The sequence below is a fragment of the Asterias amurensis genome, chromosome 2 (genome assembly GCF_032118995.1).
Source record: "Asterias amurensis chromosome 2, ASM3211899v1".
In the NCBI taxonomy this organism is placed as follows: Eukaryota; Metazoa; Echinodermata; class Asteroidea; order Forcipulatida; family Asteriidae; genus Asterias; species Asterias amurensis.
The window spans coordinates 30,770,670-30,789,070 of NC_092649.1; the positions used below are offsets into that span (position 1 = coordinate 30,770,670).

The 18,401-nt window shown below is 36.9% G+C and overlaps 2 long non-coding RNA genes across 3 annotated transcripts; both read left to right on the forward strand.

The window, feature by feature from the left end:
- Window positions 1-10,206: 10,206 nt before the first annotated feature.
- Window positions 10,207-12,123, forward strand: LOC139933878 (uncharacterized). Its single transcript, XR_011785638.1, has 4 exons — window positions 10,207-10,373; window positions 10,603-10,684; window positions 11,147-11,316; window positions 11,547-12,123. It is a non-coding gene; the product is annotated as an uncharacterized lncRNA (long non-coding RNA).
- A 400-nt stretch (window positions 12,124-12,523) lies between these two features.
- On the forward strand, window positions 12,524-17,090 carry LOC139933876 (uncharacterized). Of its 2 annotated transcripts, XR_011785636.1 has the most exons (7): window positions 12,530-13,216; window positions 13,447-13,528; window positions 14,002-14,171; window positions 14,402-14,483; window positions 14,958-15,135; window positions 15,430-15,788; window positions 15,914-17,090. It is a non-coding gene; the product is annotated as an uncharacterized lncRNA (long non-coding RNA). The 2 variants fall into 2 exon arrangements; XR_011785635.1 differs by having other exon boundaries at window positions 12,524-13,216; window positions 13,447-14,171.
- The last annotated feature ends 1,311 nt before the right edge of the window (window positions 17,091-18,401 follow it).

The following is an 18,401-nucleotide window of genomic DNA, read 5'->3' on the forward strand; positions in this document are numbered from 1 at the left end:
TACTTTATTGCCAAAACTATAAGAATAATTATCCCTAGATCAACCCACAGTTAGAGATATCGCAGTAACGCTTCTTATACTTCTTTTGAGATATTATTGTAAACATTCCTGAGAGAAGAGAGTCCCATAGTAGTACACAATCTGAGAAGTTGAGATATTGCCAGAACTCTTAAGCAATGTGCACTCAGTCTGAGAAGCTGTGTTACCTCTGTACACTTTGAATACTTCTTTTAAGATATTGCCCAACTTGTAAACATTATAACCACTATAATATTATTAGTCAAGGGCTGTTCCAGTCAAGGCATTATTCTAAATGGTCAAAATTATTTTATAGGACACTGTAACTTGCACCATTCTCCCCAGGACCTGAACAATCCCGGGTTTGCCCCTCCCATCATCCTTGACTTGACTTGATGTATTTATTAAAATTCTCAGATATAATCAATGTCAATTTTGCCAACCAAATGATGCTAGTTTTGATTTTTATCTGTTAATTAATTCACTCTGGGGGGACTTAGAAAAGTCCTTGGGTCACCCCAGAATTAATGGAACTACAGACTGTCTTCTAATCATTGTTCTTATGACAGTTATATAAACAAAGACCTTCTCTGAAGCATCTTCCTTACACTTAACTCCGTCGGGATCTAAGATTCCTAAAAAGACGACGGACAGTGGGGGGGGGGGGGGGGGGGGCAGCCAGCTGACTGTTTGTTTTTTTCCTAGGATAACATGAGGCACACAGTATATGGGCGTGGTGTCTAGCGAAAGTTTGAAGTAGTGACAAACTACGTCATTAGGAACAGACCAATCAGACCACACACTGCATGTACTGTATGCTGCGGGTTGTTTCATTAAGTTGGCGTGATATTCTAGGGATCTCTCACCCAAGAATGGGACTTGAATCAAGTCTAGGGCATCATAGGCACCTGCAAAATCGTTGTAATTAATCAAAGTGAATCACTAAAGAATGCACTTACCGCTACAAACCATGGCAGATGTTAATACATTTCTAAAGGAAGTGCTCTTTATAGCGCTCGACTCTTTTGCAAATAAAACATTCTCAAAACAAGCTGTGTGTGTAAAAGTAAACAATCCTGATAAATTATGGCCCCTTTTTTTAAAAGAACAGTTTCAATGATAGCCTGAAACGATCTGAAGACACACTTATCAGATAACTTTACGGCCATGCTACTATCAAGGCTATAATTTTGCTTATTTAAAATGTCATGTGCATTGGAACTCTTTTTTAGATGTTATGGCCAAGTGTGGGTTCAAGTCCCGGTCATTACACTTGTGTCCCTGAAAAAGCAACTTAACTGTAATTGCTTCTCTCTCCCCAGGCGTTAATGGTTACATGATGTAGCAGGCAGAGATGGTTCTAGTAATTGATTTAGTGCATTAGCGCATAGTTGCGCAGGCTGTATACTCCTCAGGGTGCTGAGATGTAAGGACTGAGTAAGCGGCCCACAGTGACCATGGGTATAATATTACAAGCGCTTAGCTACACCCTTTGGGTGAAAAGTGCTTTATATAAAATGTTGTTGCTAAATACGACCTCTGAGAGGTTCAGTTAAGTTTTAGCTGGGCATGAATCACAACTTGATTAACCGAAGATGCCTTTAGTTTGAGGGCGGAATGTTTCAAGTTGGTTTATTTACCCTGACCATTTCTGTTGATAGAGAGTTAGAAGATTGTCATCCACCAAAAGTGCATTGTAGATGGCGGCATTCATTAGATACCACCCTACAACTAACCATTCTTTGGACTAAAATTAACCTGCTTTTTTGTACCTGTCTTTAGCTTCTTTAGGGAGCCACTTTTGCTTTGTGGCCCCAGGGCTGAATATTTCAGTATAACATGCAGCGGATTGTTTCGCAAATCTTAGCTGTACGACCCTTTACTTATTAACAAATATGTTCTATTTGGTTTGCTTCGATTGGTTCATAAGCGCTATTTAAAAAGTGATAAAAGTAGTCAGGAGAATCTGCAATTTTTTGAAAAAAAAAAGAAAACAAGAAGTGTGCTTCTTTCTGAAGACTTCAGTATCGAATATTATTCCCACTTGCAAAATACCGCTCGAAATAAATGCTGGATGAAATTTAAAGAAGAATATTGAGGGACTATGACCACTAACGGTTCTTTGAAACATTTGCGGGTCGGTCAATAGGCGGCGGCAAAATGCCAAAGTATGAGTCTGCGCTAAAAGTATGCCAACATTCTTGCACAAATTAATTTATTTGTTACCCACAATTATAACTAGTTACAGTGTAAAAACCTAACCCACATAAAACAATCATATTAATACAAAATTAAGAAGTATTATATCTCGTTTACTATTCCAACCCCACTTGGTCGTCTTGCTATTTCTTTTTCACAAACAATAACACACAAGTTCAAGTGCGGACAAAGTTCAACTCTCTGACCACCCCCCCCCCCCCCCCCCCAACACACATGCACCCCTTACTTCACGCATGAAATCCCTCTGGCAATTTTGTGACAAAAGAAGGAAACCACCTCGAGAGCTGTCGACCAATCAGATGTTAGTATTTTTACCTGCACAGTTCTTAATGGGGTGCATTTAATACACGAAATTCCATTAAGAGTTTTGTGACAAAACAAGGATCCAAGCTCGAGAGCTGTCAACCAATTAGATCTTGCTATTTTTACCTGCACAGTTCTTAATGAAGGGCATTTACTTCACGTTATCCCATTAAGAGTTTTGTGACAAAAATAAGGATCCAAGCTCGAGAGCGGTTGACCAATCAGATCTTGGTATTTTTACCTGTATAGTTTTAATGGAGGGCATTTAAAGGAACACGTTGCCTTGGATCGGACGAGTTGGTCTATTAAAAGCGTTTGAAACCGTTTGTTATTAAATGCATATGGTTAGAAAGATGTTTTAAAAGTAGAATATAATGATCCACACAAGTATCACTCGAAATTGCACGGTTTTCCTTTTACGTCGCGAACTATCACGGTCGGCCATTTATGGGAGTCAACATTTTGACTCCCATAAATGGCCGACCGTGTTGGTCGACAGGGTAAAAAGAAAACCACGCAGTTTCGAGGCATATTTGTGTAGATCATTGTATTCTACTTTTACAATATCTTTCTAACCATATACATTTTACAACAAACGGTTACAGAACGCTTTTCAAAGACCATCTCGACCGATCCAAGGCAACGTGTTCCTTTAACACACGAAATCCCATTAAGAATTTTGTGACAAAACAAGGATCCAAGCTCGAGAGCTGTCGACCAATCAGATCTTGGTATTTTTACCTGCACAGTTCTTAATGAAGAGCATTTACTACACGTTTTCCCATTAAGAGTTTTGTGACAAAATGAGGATCCAAGCTCGAGAGCGGTTGACCAATCAGATCTTGGTATTTTTACCTGTATAGTTTTAATGGAGGGCATTTAACACACGAAATCCCATTAAGAATTTTGTGACAAAACAAGGATCCAAGCTCGAGAGCTGTCGACCAATCAGATCTTGGTATTTTTACCTGCACAGTGCTTAATGAAGAGCATACTACACGTAATCACATTAAGAGTTTTGCGACAAAATGAGGATCCAAGCTCAAGAGCGGTTGATATTTTCACCAGCACAGTTCTTAATGGAGGGCATTTAGCACACGAAAACCTAATAAGAATTTGTGACAAAATGAGGATCCATGGCCATCCAATCAGAAGCAGACAAACCTGCTGAGCAGTATTCATGAAACTGACCCCTGGATGTGTACGTGACATATACGTCACAGAGCAGACCAATCAGAACACGGAAAGTAAAAGCCAATGAAATGCCAGCTATTATCCATCCATTGAAATCATTCATAAATACAGCATGCATTTCTTCAGGCCCAGCTTTTGTTTGTTGTTATCATGTGGAGTTTTCTACCCCTCGACTACTATGAGCCTTTGTTTTGATGGTTTACCCAGTTGTAAAAGTATTACGTAAGTTCCTTTTCTTTTCTGTTAGCACGTGATTCAGTGGAAATTTCCGTTAAGATTTCTTTCACTTTTGTTAAAACTCTGGCAGCGTGGTCGGCCAGTTGACTCACCGCTAAGCTACGGTAAGGGTGGTTGTGGCAGGATGCGGATGGTAACTTTTTAAAGTAAGCTAGATGACTGAAGTTAGTAAGATGTTGTTTTATATTTAAGGGAGTATTTTGCCTTGTTTTCCTGTGCACCATGTGCTATGCTGTGCTGCGTTACTAAATGCTGTGTTCGCCGTCTACATGTAAATGCTTCTTCTCGTATCGTAGGACGTCCTGTTTTCAAGGTGTCCCTATAATCGCGGCAAATCTGTTACCTCTCGTGCTTGATGTATAAACAGTCTCTAAATAAATTGTTTGTGGTTTGACCATGGTTTGACTTGCAAAGCAAAGAGTCTCCTATCACTTGACCAAAACTTAGAACCATGTAAGGCTCCACTCGTTAGTTGCACTTGCAAATGCAAATTTAGTGATTTAGGCGTTTCTACAACTTTTTACTAGGTACAAAAATTGGTCACAATGTTGGGCCACATAAAGAAAAATTGCCCTCCGGAAAATTTTTCTCAAACACTTTTTAACTTACATTTTACGAGGATCAGATCTTGTGACTGAATATTCTGCTGAGCATTCTGTGAAATAAATACAGAGACTTAAATAAGCCATGTGCCCTATATCATTTTCTTTTGAGAATGTTGTTTTAACCCTCATTAATATTAAAACATTTGCTAGGTGATTCAATTATCACTATTTATTTATATGTATTACTATATATATTAAGCAAACAAAATAACGATAAAATAAATACAAATACAATCCATTTACAGCTCAACAAGGTGGGCTAGGAAACGTTTTGCCCTTCATCACACTCTTGGAATTCTTATTTAAAACTGCATCTGGCAATTAGTCTATTTGCAAGCTTGTCTCTATGTTTGTTCTCACAGTGAGCTCAGCCGCGTTGGTCCAGAAAATTATCCCTGCAAAAAAGAAGTAGCAAACAAATGCTCACGCAATTTTCACCCTCGTTAGTTAACATATATGCCTCCCCCTCGTTGAATTGTTGTAGGTTTAAGACTAAGTTTCTTATTGTGTCTGCCTCATCTCTGTTTTTTACTTCAATTTAACATATAATTATAGTTCTATTGTAGCCTGCCTGATAATAGTCCAAACATTGATACATAAATGTCATCCACTTTGCTTTTTGAGCATAACATTTGATTATAAAGTTGTGTCTCTTGTCTATAGTAAATATAATAAGATTCCTTAAGGCAGTGGACGCTATTGGTAATTGTCAAAGACTAGCCTTCACAGTTGGTGTATCTCAACAATGCATAAAATAACAAACTTGTTAAAATTTGAGCTCAAACGATCATCGATCTTGCAAAATAATGAAAGAAAAAAAAACGCCCTTGTCACTCGAAGTTATGTTTGTTTTATGGTTGATTTCGATACCTCAAGTTCTAAATCTTAGGTCTCGTGATCAAATGTGTAAAATTTGTGGAAATTACTTCTTTCTTGAAAACTACATGTATGGCACTATAGAGGGAGCCATTTCTCACGATGTTTTATACCATTAACCTTGCCCCGTTACTCGTCACCATGAAAGGTTTTATGCTAATAATTTTTTTGAGTAATTACCAATAGTGTCCCCTGCCTTTAACGTCCCATCCGAAGGACAAAGCAATGGTTAGGTGTCTTGCTTAAGGACACAAGTGGCACAGTTGGGGATTTGAACCCTCACTCTGCTGATCAGAAACACCAGAGTTTGAATTTGGTACTCTTAACAGTACTGCTTGTCCACTACTCTTCCACAACTCCAGGTTATCTTTGTGGGCTAATGCATACCTCCATGTATTAAGTAAAAACGCTACAGAAACTCTGTGGTTGACATGCTCTCACTATGAAATCTTCTTCTAGTTCATCATTCTCCATGAAATTGCCTTTTCAATCCCTTTTGACCTTGTTCTCATGGGGTTATCTGCTAACTAGCCATAACCTTAGTTTTAAATTGTTGTTACTGTGCTGTACTGCCAAACCCTCCTAAGGCTATCATGAACACAGCCAGATAGATTACTGTTTAATGAGGGGAAGTCAACCTGAGTGATAAGTGGTTTATTGGTAAGCCTTCACCTTGTTTAAGGTCAGCAGTACTGTGTCCAGCCATGGATCTAGGGTCCTAGCTCTATGGTCCAGCAGCTAGTGTCCAATATACTGTGCTTGTTTACATTTGGAGTAGAGCATGACATAGCATGAGCAAATGAGGCCATGGAATTGGGCAAGTGTGCAATTACATTTCAGGGAATTAGTCAACAATTTAAAAGGTCTGGGCTTGGATGGGGAGCATTCCTTGAAACCATAGTGAAAGTCACAGAGCCCAGGTGAAGAAAAAAATGCCCCAAGGTGAATTGGATGGTTCACATAAGAGAAACAATTAAATTTCAGCCAACTCCTGCGTTCAACAAGATTTCGGATGGTTTCACTCACATTGGATAGTGTCTGGTGTGATATCTTTTAATTTAAAGAAACAACTTTGCCAAAACCAAATACTTCCCAGCGATCATTCATTTACAATCCTGCATGTAGAATGGGCTACTTGGACGGAAAACCGATCTTTGTCAACCTTTGAAACCTAATCTTTATAAGACTGGTTAATAAAAGAAAATTAAACAGTTAGTGGTCACTCTTAAAAATAATGTTAATGAGACAAATTTTGTTAGAAGCCTACACAAGTTTATTTGATAGTATATGGATGGTTATGGATTCTGGATTCCAGCGCTTAGTGTGTGATCCAAAAAGGCTAGGGTTTCACTTTGAACTTAGACCTCAGTGTGGCAATAAAATTTAACAAGTTTTGGAATTAGATGACGTTATAACTTTAAATCAATGTTTAAGTTTTTACCAAAAATAATTTACTGGAGAACCAGAACCGTAGTTGCTACATGCAAGATCTTTGCACCCTGTGAAAGACCCTGGATATTTTTTTTTAAAGCTTACACAAAGTGTGTGATCTTTACTTCTGTTTAAAAATTAAAGGATTTGGATACTTTGGTAACACAAAAGACGATGTCCGCAGATTTACATTTAACTTACACCAGAGATAATGATTGTGTAAAGCTTTCCTAAAAATATTAATATCTGAGGTGCTGTAGTTCTTGAGAAATTCGCTCTACATGCTTAGTAGTTTTTGTGAATGATAACGGCAGGAAAACTAGAAGTGTAAATGCACCAAAAATACAATAACATGACAAACGTATTATAAGCAAGTTTACATGTAATTGGCATTCCAATGCATTCAGTCTCGTTCAAGTACATTATTTAGCACCTTGCCCCTCATTCCAAAACTACTCTCTAACCACTGGAGCTACCATCTTTTACTCTGGTGTTGGCAAAAATGTTTCACAACTTTGAGAATGTTATCTTTGTTTCCCAACATGCAGTGACTGAGATTGAGAACCTGGGATGGAGTCCTTCTCATCTACATGCTCTCTCATGACAGACCCTGCAACCACTGTAATCCCGTGGTATTACGGCACAGAGGGGTTACGTCTATCCTAAAGGTATATTATTATCACCATTTATTCACTCCAACATCAAACCTGCACCAAACTGCATGATTAACAAGCTCACTCCCATCTACACCATCACTTTAAAATCTACTAAGCTCGTTTCCATGCTTGCATGTTACATCTTAACAATCAGGGGTTCGTTATACGACAGCGAAAACGTACCCCATCTATAACTCCACACCATCCGTTATCAGTCACTTGTCATGTAACAACCACTCACACCATTTATATGCACCTGAAATATTCCCAAACTAAATGGAATCATTCTGTTTGGAGGTGCATTTTCTGAATGTATGTATTTTCTGTTCTTTATTTACTGCAATGGTGAAATGCGGAACCAACTGCCATTGGAATACGCAATATGGAGTCCAATGGAAACTGCACCAGTCATTCCAGGGCCATGAAGACTTCATTGGAGCTGTGGTGAGCGGAGGTTGCTGTGATGAAAACAACACTTACACATTTTAAAGTTCAGGAATAGAACCTGAAGGTAAGTTTATGTTCTGGATGTTTATAGTTTAAAAGTTCTTGCAGGACCAAAATTGTAAACCACAAATCCTGAAATTATCATACTTGGTTAATTTTGGTTAAAGCCAATGAACACTTTTTGAACAGAACAACAAATTAAAGTTCACAGATTAATAAATAACTCACAGGTTTTACAGAAGGTAATGGTTAAAGACTTCCCTGTGAAATATTATTCCATGAGATGCTTCACTTTTTGAGAAGACATTAATACAATTATCAATTCTCAATATTGAGAACGACTGATTATTATAAACACTTGTTGTGACTGGCGAAACGTGCGTAAACATAGGTGGGTTTTCCCGATATTTTTCCCCCCGACTCTGATGACCGATTGAGCTTAAATTTTCACTGAGGTTTGTGTACAAGTTGTGATACACGAACTGTGGGTCTTTGGACAATACTGTTTTATCGATGATGTGCTATTGCTTAAAGAGAGCATCAGGCAAAGAACAATGTCAAATTGAGTTTTGCTCTTCACTAATTTTCAAATTGATATGAAAATTGTTGAGTTCTTTTGTTTTTTTTTTTTTTTTTTTGGGGGGGGGGGGGAGGTCTCTGACTTCATTTGATAATGGTGTAAAATGCCATTATGTTTGATACCCTTCAACATCTTTTATGTTTCATTCCCTTCAGCTGTTTTCCAGACCCTGATGACATCATTGGAGCTGTGGTGAGCGGAGGTATGCTGTGAGGAAACGACACTCATTTTAAAGTTCAGGAATACAACCTGAGGGTAAGTTTATTTGCATGATGTTAATAGTTTGGAATTTCATTCAGGGCCGTAATTTGTAAAGGATTTTCCTGAAATGATGATAACTTGTTAATTTATGTAAAAGAGGGGCTCCTGCAAAGGTCAAATTGAGCTGGGGGATTCACTATTTTTCAATAAAATTTTTTATTGGGGGGAAGGGTCTCTGACTTCATATTGTAATGGTGTAAAAAGCCATTATGTCTGATGCCCAACAATTTATTTTATAGAAATAAAACAATAGTGGATATCATCATATTTTGAAATACATGGTCGATAAATTGTTGTACATAAATTGTTAATTTCATTTTGAAACTCTGATCATTCAATCCAAAGGGCATTACATCTGAGTTAAAGCCATTGGACCCTTTACATAATTTACAGGGTTTACAGAAGGTAATGGTGTAAGACTTCTTTTGAAAAATTAGTCCATGAAATGCTTTACTTTTTGAGAAAACGGTAAAACAATATAAATGCTCGTTAGCGAGAGTTACGGATTTGTTATAAACATATGTCATGACACGGCGAAACGCGCGAAAACAGGTGTGGGTTTTCCCTTTATTTTCTCCGGACTCTGCTGTCCGATTGAGCCTAAATTTCCACAGGTTTGTTATTTGATATAGAAGTTGTGATACACGAAGTGTGGGACTAGGACAATACTGTTTATTACCGAAAGGGTCCAATGGCTTTAATGTGACTGACACAGAAATTCCTCTTGGGAATGTACATACCCATTTTTTTTTATGTCCGATGATGTCATGTTACATTAACTCAATGATTTAGGTAATTTTGTGGTTTGAATGCAGTTATTGTATGATTCTCCATACAGGTGATGTCACAAGGATACTGGCTACCAAGGATCATGGAAGGAGGACGAGGGTGTCTTATGGTCTGAGGATGCAAGTTTCCAGGTAAGACGACTTAAGAAAGTAAAATACAGTAGAAGTTATTTTACTGTCCGAAAGTATCAAGTCATAGAAAAAAGTGCTTTTGAAAAGTTAATGTGGCTTATTTTGAATGCCCAAACAAAACTAGCTCAATAAAACCATGCAGTTTAACCCTCAAAAAAAACCTAAATATTCAGTGTTCATCAAAGTTTGACGAAAAACTTACAATTTTTATACGATTTGCTTAATGCAGACAAACGAGTTGATGAGAAATATTTGACTCTCTAAAATTCAAAGAAATAAACCCTAACGAATAATATGATTGAAAAACTCAAACCCACATTTATGTTCATCTAAATTATTCCCAAACTAAATGGAATAATTCTATTTGGAAGTGCATATTCTGAATGTATCTATTTTTTGTCTTTTATTTACTGCAATGGTGAAATGTGAAACCAACTGCCTGTGAAGTACGGAGTCCAATGAAGACTGCACATCAATGGCATCTGCGTTCGTGCTGGTGACGTCCATCCGCCGATGACCAAGAAGACAACCGCTGGTTGCCTGGCTTCTTAGAGGAGTGTTCCTGTGTTCCTGTCTCCCTGGTGGATGAGAGAATGCATTGCAGTCTAATGGATCAACAACAGATGTAATAATGGCAACTACATTTGTTTTGACATAAAACTAAAACAGATTTTACACATGTAATAACATAACTTAAAGGATTGCGCAGAAATTTTGTTGCGTCAATCTTTTTACAACAATCAATGTTATTGAGATGACTTAAATAGTTCAAACTTGTTGCTGCAAAGCAGTGACTGAACTCAATTTTTGAACTAACTTAGTGATGCAGTTGTTGAATGATTCTCCATATACAGGTGATGTCACAAGGATAAAGGCTACCAAGGATCATGGCAGGAGGACGAGGGTGTCTTATGGTCTGAGGATGCAAGTTTCCGGGTAAGAGGACTTAAAATACAGTATAAGTTATTTTACTGTCCATAAGTATTAAGTGGCAAAAAAACGGGTTTTGAAAACTTAAGGTGGCTTTTTTTGAATGCCCAAACAAAACTAGCTCAATAAACCATGCAGTTAAACCATTAACAGAACCTAAACATTCCTTTCTTTCCTCTGATGTGTTCATCACTGTTCATCAAAGTTTAACGAAAAATTTACAATTTTTATACGATTTGCTAAATGCAGACAAACGAGTTGATGAGAAATATTTGACTCTCTAAGAATTCAAAGAAATAAACCCTAACGAATAATATGATTGAAAAACTCAAACCCACATTTATGTTCATATAAATTATTCCTAAACTAAATGGAATAATTCTATTTGGAAGTGCATTTTCTGAATGTTTCTATTTTTTGTCTTTTATTTACTGCAATGGTGAAATGCAAAACCAACTGCCTGTGAAGTACGGAGTCCAATGAAGACTGCACATCAATGGCATCTGCGTTCGTGCTGGTGACTTCCATCTGCCGATGACCAAGAAGACAACCGATGGTTGCCTAGCTTCATAGAGGATAGTTCCTGTCTCCCTGGTGGATGAGAGAATGCATTGCAGTCTAATGGATCAACAACAGATGTAATAATGGCAACTATACTTGTTTTGAAATAAAACTAAAACAGATGTTACACATGTAATAACATAACTTTAAAGGATTGCGCAGAAAGTTTGTTGCGTCAATCTTTTTACAACAATCGATCTCTTTGAGATGACATAAATAGTTCAAACCTGTTGCTGAAAAGCAGCGACTGAACTCAATTTTTGAACTAACTTAGTGATGCAGTTGTTGAATGATTCTCCATATACAGGTGATGTCACAAGAATAATGGCTACCAAGGATCATGGAAGGAAGACGAGGTAGTCTTATGGTCCGAGGATGCAAGTTTCCAGGTAAGACGACTTAAGAAAGTAAAATACAGTATAAGATGTTAATGTCCATAAGTATTAAGTCGTAAAAAGGTGCTTTTGAAAAGTTAATGTGGCTTATTTTGAATGCCCAAACAAAACTAGCTCAATAAAACCATGCAGTTTAACCCTTAACATAACCTAAACATTCCTTTCTTTCCTCTGATGTGTTCATCACTGTCATCAAAGTTTAACGAAAAATTTACAATTTTCATTACGATTTGCTTAATGCAGACAAACGAGTTGATGAGAAATATTTGACTCTCTAAGAATTCAAAGAAATAAACCCTAACAAATAATATGATAGAAAAACTCAAACCCAACTTTAGGTTGACCTAAATTTTTCCCAAACTAAATGGGATAATAATATTTGGAAGTGCATTTTCTGAATGTTTTTATTTTTTGTCTTTTATTTACTGCAATGGTGAAATGCGAAACCAACTGCCTGTGAAGTACGGAGTCCAATGAAGACTGCACATCAATGGCATCTGCGTTCGTGCTGGTGACGTCCATCCGCCGATGACCAAGAAGACAACCGCTGGTTGCCTGGCTTCATAGAGGATAGTTCCTGTCTCCCTGGTGGATGAGAGAATGCATTGAAGTCTGATGGATCAACAACAGATGTAATAATGGCAACTATACTTGTTTTAAAATGAAACTAAAACAGATTTTACACATGTAATAACATAACTTTAAAGGATTGCGCAGAAAGTTTGTTGCGTCAATCTTTTTACAACAATCGATGTCTTTGAGATGACATAAATAGTTCAAACCTGTTGCTGAAAAGCAGCGACTGAACTCAATTTTTGAACTAACTTAGTGATGCAGTTGTTGAATGATTCTCCATATACAGGTGATGTCACAAGGATAATGGCTACCAAGGATCATGGAAGGAGGACGAGGTAGTCTTATGGTCCGAGGATGCAAGTTTCCAGGTAAGACGACTTAAGAAAGTAAAATACAGTATAAGATGTTAATGTCCATAAGTATTAAGTCGTAAAAAGGTGCTTTTGAAAAGTTATTGTGGCTTATTTTGAATGCCCAAACAAAACTAGCTCAATAAAACCATGCAGTTTAACCCTTAACATAACCTAAACATTCCTTTCTTTCCTCTGATGTGTTCATCACTGTCATCAAAGTTTAACGAAATGTTTACAATTTTCATTACGATTTGCTTAATGCAGACAAACGAGTTGATGAGAAATATTTGACTCTCTAAGAATTCAAAGAAATAAACCCTAACAAATAATATGATAGAAAAACTCAAACCCAACTTTAGGTTGACCTAAATTTTTCCCAAACTAAATGGGATAATAATATTTGGAAGTGCATTTTCTGAATGTTTCTATTTTTTGTCTTTTATTTACTGCAATGGTGAAATGCGAAACCAACTGCCTGTGAAGTACGGAGTCCAATGAAGACTGCACATCAATGGCCTCTGCGTTCGTGCTGGTGACGTCCATCCGCCGATGACCAAGAAGACAACCGCTGGTTGCCTGGCTTCATAGAGGATAGTTCCTGTCTCCCTGGTGGATGAGAGAATGCATTGAAGTCTGATGGATCAACAACAGATGTAATAATGGCAACTATACTTGTTTTAAAATGAAACTAAAACAGATTTTACACATGTAATAACATAACTTTAAAGGATTGCGCAGAAAGTTTGTTGCGTCAATCTTTTTACAACAATCGATGTCTTTGAGATGACATAAATAGTTCAAACTTGTTGCTGAAAAGCAGCGACTGAACTCAATTTTTGAACTAACTTAGTGATGCAGTTGTTGAATGATTCTCCATATACAGGTGATGTCACAAGGATAATGGCTACCAAGGATCATGGAAGGAGGACGAGGGTGTCTTATTGTCTGAGGATGCAAGTTTCCGGGTAAGAGGACTTAAGGAAGTAAAATACAGTATAAGTTATTACTGTCCATATAAGTATTAAGTCGTAAAAGAAAGTGGTTTTGAAAACTTAATGTGGCTTATTTTGAATGCCCAAACAAAACTAGCTACATAAAACCATGCAGTTTAACCCTTATCAGAACCTTAACATTCCTTTCTTTCCTCTGATGTGTTCATCACTGTTCATCAAAGTTTAACGAAAAATTTACAATTTTCATTACGATTTGCTTAATGCAGACAAACGAGTTGATGAGAAATATTTGACTCTCTAAAAATTCAAAGAAATAAACCCTAACAAATAATATGATAGAAAAACTCAAACCCAACTTTAGGTTGACCTAAATTTTTCCCAAACTAAATGGGATAATAATATTTGGAAGTGCATTTTCTGAATGTTTCTATTTTTTGTCTTTTATTTACTGCAATGGTGAAATGCGAAACCAACTGCCTGTGAAGTACGGAGTCCAATGAAGACTGCACATCAATGGCCTCTGCGTTCGTGCTGGTGACGTCCATCCGCCGATGACCAAGAAGACAACCGCTGGTTGTCTGGCTTCATAGAGGATAGTTCCTGTCTCCCTGGTGGATGAGAGAATGCATTGAAGTCTGATGGATCAACAACAGATGTAATAATGGCAACTATACTTGTTTTAAAATGAAACTAAAACAGATTTTACACATGTAATAACATAACTTTAAAGGATTGCGCAGAAAGTTTGTTGCGTCAATCTTTTTACAACAATCGATGTCTTTGAGATGACATAAATAGTTCAAACTTGTTGCTGAAAAGCAGCGACTGAACTCAATTTTTGAACTAACTTAGTGATGCAGTTGTTGAATGATTCTCCATATACAGGTGATGTCACAAGGATAATGGCTACCAAGGATCATGGAAGGAGGACGAGGGTGTCTTATTGTCTGAGGATGCAAGTTTCCGGGTAAGAGGACTTAAGGAAGTAAAATACAGTATAAGTTATTACTGTCCATATAAGTATTAAGTCGTAAAAGCAAGTGGTTTTGAAAACTTAATGTGGCTTTTTTTGAATGCTCAAACAAAACTAGCTCAATAAAACCATGCAGTTTAACCCTTAACAAAACCTAAACATTCCTTTCTTGCTTCTGATGTGTTCATCAGTATGTTCATCAAAGTTTAACGAAAAATTTACAATTTTTTTTACGATTTGCTAAATGCAGACAAACGAGTTTATGAGAAATATTTGACTCTCTAAAAATTCAAAGAAATAAACCCTTACGGATTATGATAAAAAAAACTCAAACCCACATTTATGTTGACCTAAATTATTCCCAAACTAAATGGAATAGTTCTATTTGGAAGTGCATTTTCTGAATGTATCTATTTTTTGTCTTTTATTTACTGCAATGGTGAAATGCGAAACCAACTGCCTGTGAAGTACGGAGTCCAATGAAGACTGCACATCAATGGCATCTGCGTTCGTGCTGGTGACGTCCATCCACCGATGACCAAGAAGACAACCGCTGGTTGCCTGGCTTCATAGAGGAGTGTTCCTGTGTTCCTGTCTCCCTGGTGGATGAGAGAATTCATTGCAGTCTGATGGATCAACAACAGATGTAATAATGGCAACTATATTTGTTTAGACATAAAACTAAAACAGATGTTACACATGTAATAACATAACTTTAAAGGATTGTGCATAGAGTTTGTTGCATCAATCTTTTTAACAGTCTGCATCTTTGAGATGACAGAAACTTCAAACTTGTTCATGAAAAGTAGTGTTTGAACTCAATTTTTGAGCTAATTTTGTGATTTTATTTTGAAGCAGTAGTCCCGTAATGATCATCAGATGGTTACATTATATTAGTCTCTATATGGTTTGTACTGATGTGATAACAACTTTCTTTCAGATGGCGCACCCCTAGAGGTCATCCGCTAGACAGGGTCTATACAAGAATGCTACCAATGGCCATTGATGTAGCATTCTTACATCAGCTGAATGACACAGCACACAACCAGAAACAACTGAGCTTAAGATGCTGATGCTGGACGGGCGTAGAAGGCTGCCATCAGAGGTTCTCAAGATGGCGTCGGCTAAAGACAACCTGTCGCTCTACTACTTACATACAGGTTATTTGATGACTACTTTTCTGCCATCCTGTCAACATGGACCATGAAGATGTGACATTACAACACAAAGTTAGATACGTCATGGCTTGAGGAGATATACATTAAGTATTTCTACAACTACTTACCAGGATCCTTGAAGGTAAGATCTCTTTTAGCTAATAAATCTGAGAAATCCATTAACGTGCGGAAAATAAACTTTGCTTAAACACAAAATTTGAACTTACAAATCTTTTTGTTTCAATTTTGTTTTATACCATATTACAGGATGAACAGAGTGGAACAACTAAGAGCTGGTTACGTCAAGATGCTGAGCCACATTATGCAGCACCAATGAAATTGTTGCTTCAACACCGTCTTTGTAAAGAGGACTGTTTCTTCATGATGACTGCCCTCATCAAAGGTCATATCCACCAGCTTCGACTGTTACTAAGGATGTACTTTGACCAATGAGTAGACTTTCCAAGAGCATGAACAACATTGAACAAATCTTCCAATGGATCTTGATATTACAGCATGATCATCCAGATTCATCTGCAGATTGAACTCACTTACACAACAAAGTTTTCTTATTGTGGAACAATGACTTGAATATTTATAGTATTGCTTGAAGCTTTGCATGGTAAATAGAAATAGGAAGAAACTATAAATATGTATATTTGACTTGTGGGTACACTCTTTTGTGTGAGTGTTGGCTCTGAAAGACCCTTTGTTTGTGTGAGTGTTTGATCAAGGCTGATTTGTCATGGTGTCCCAGACTGCCGTGTGCTTTATTCTCATGGATATGAATGCAGCAGGTCTCCTCTGTGTCATCGCATTCGGAGGGAATGCTGGTCGTCTGTGTGAAGTGATGTTTGATTCTTGTTTGTTTCTGGGAAGGTCTTGAGTTGAGCTTGGCTGACGATTCGTTGGAGCTTGTGAGATGCATGGCCGATGTCTGGAAGGGTGATGGTAGCCTTGAACTGCGGACTTTTGTCTACTGGTGTGATGAGGAATGGCTTGGGCTGGCTGTAGGAATTTAAGGTCTTTAAGTTGTTGAGTTGTAGTGATGTCTTGATGTGATGAAGTTCCTGCTTCAAGCTGCCTTGTTCAACTTATTTTGTAGACAGAATACGTAATAACTTGTAATGAGATAATTCCTTACAAGTTAATGTATTCACATTTTTATATTGCTTGTTTGTAATGAGGTATTTCATTACACTCATGCAAAACATCCTTGCAATGAAATACCTCATTGCAAGTATGTCAAAGTTTCAAGTGCGTAATGAAGTACTGCATTACAAGCATGAAACAAGTTATGTAAATTTGTAATGCAATTGCTCATTACAAATATGAAACAATAGGGTAAACTCATCAGAAATATAAAGACAACAAGCTTGTCATGAAGTGTATATGAGTGGTTTAACATTACAAACTAATAAAATTTAGTTTTACTTTTACTGAATTTGATTGATGTATTAAATATGAATGGTACCTTTTATTAAGTGTCACTCTGTCTTTCCTTTATTCATCCAAACAATATTATAAGTGTTCTGGGGGTACCCCCACATGGTGGCCACCATGTTTTTTTTGTATTAGTTATTATTTAAGGACATAAATATTGTGACTCACAATAACTGTTATTGAGGTTTTAAATTATGGTCATGACATTGTACTGTGTTCCTTGAGGATGTTTTAGTCCTCATTATTATGCTAATAAATTACAATGGTCATGACATTGTATGTTTATTGAGGGTATTCGAGTAAACTTATTAATTATAATGGGCATGGCATTGTAGGTTTATGGAGTCCTCATAAATATGTTAATTAACTACAATGGTTTTGACATTGTACTGTGTTCCTTGAGGGTGTTTGAGTCCTCATTGTTATGCTAATTAATTATAATGTTCATTGTTATGAGCTAGGCAGTGCTATTTATCATAAATTTGTGCATGATGTGGAGTTTTTGCTCAATAGAGGGCGCTGTTCGCCGGGTACCGAGTACAAGTTGCTATATTAATTATTTACAATGGTTATAACAAAGGTGACAACATTTATATTATCTACTGTTAATTATGTTGCATTAATGTCACACTCAGTATCCATAATCTTTATACCTTTCAATATTTGAGATTGCTCGTTAATTATGGTATTTTTTTAATACAAAGGACATGACATTGGTTTTATTATCTTGTGTTAATTTTGTGGCAAAAATGCCACACTAAGATTGGTATTGTGATATACCATTCGCAACAGTGTTATAGTTGAGAGTACTTGTTAACAAGGTTTTTTTTAATTACAAAATTGTTGACAAGTTTGATAATGCCTATGTAGTAGCTATTTGATGCTAATATCAGGGTTTTCAAGAGTACTTTCTCACAAGAGTGTTTCTTCACTCTGCAGACAATGGGAGCTAGCCACTATTAATAATGACTTCCGATATAGGAAATTGATTTAAATTATATAATGTTTCTTATCTTAGACAAAGGAACTGGTTTTACTGCTAGAAAACAGTATATACAATTTTCGTTAACTGCATAATCCTGGTCAACAACTTTAATTGAAAAATTGAAACCATTTCTTAAGTCATAGTTATTATAGATAAGTTTAAGTGGGGTTTTCCAGAGTATTTGTTATCTCTGTTTTTTTACTCCGTAGGCTAGGTATCAAAGGGGGGTAACATTTCCAATGAAGCAATCGTTGTAATGGTTACACACTTTGATGTATTATGATCCCTTTAACTGTTGTGGGGTGGAAGATGACAACCTTCACGTGG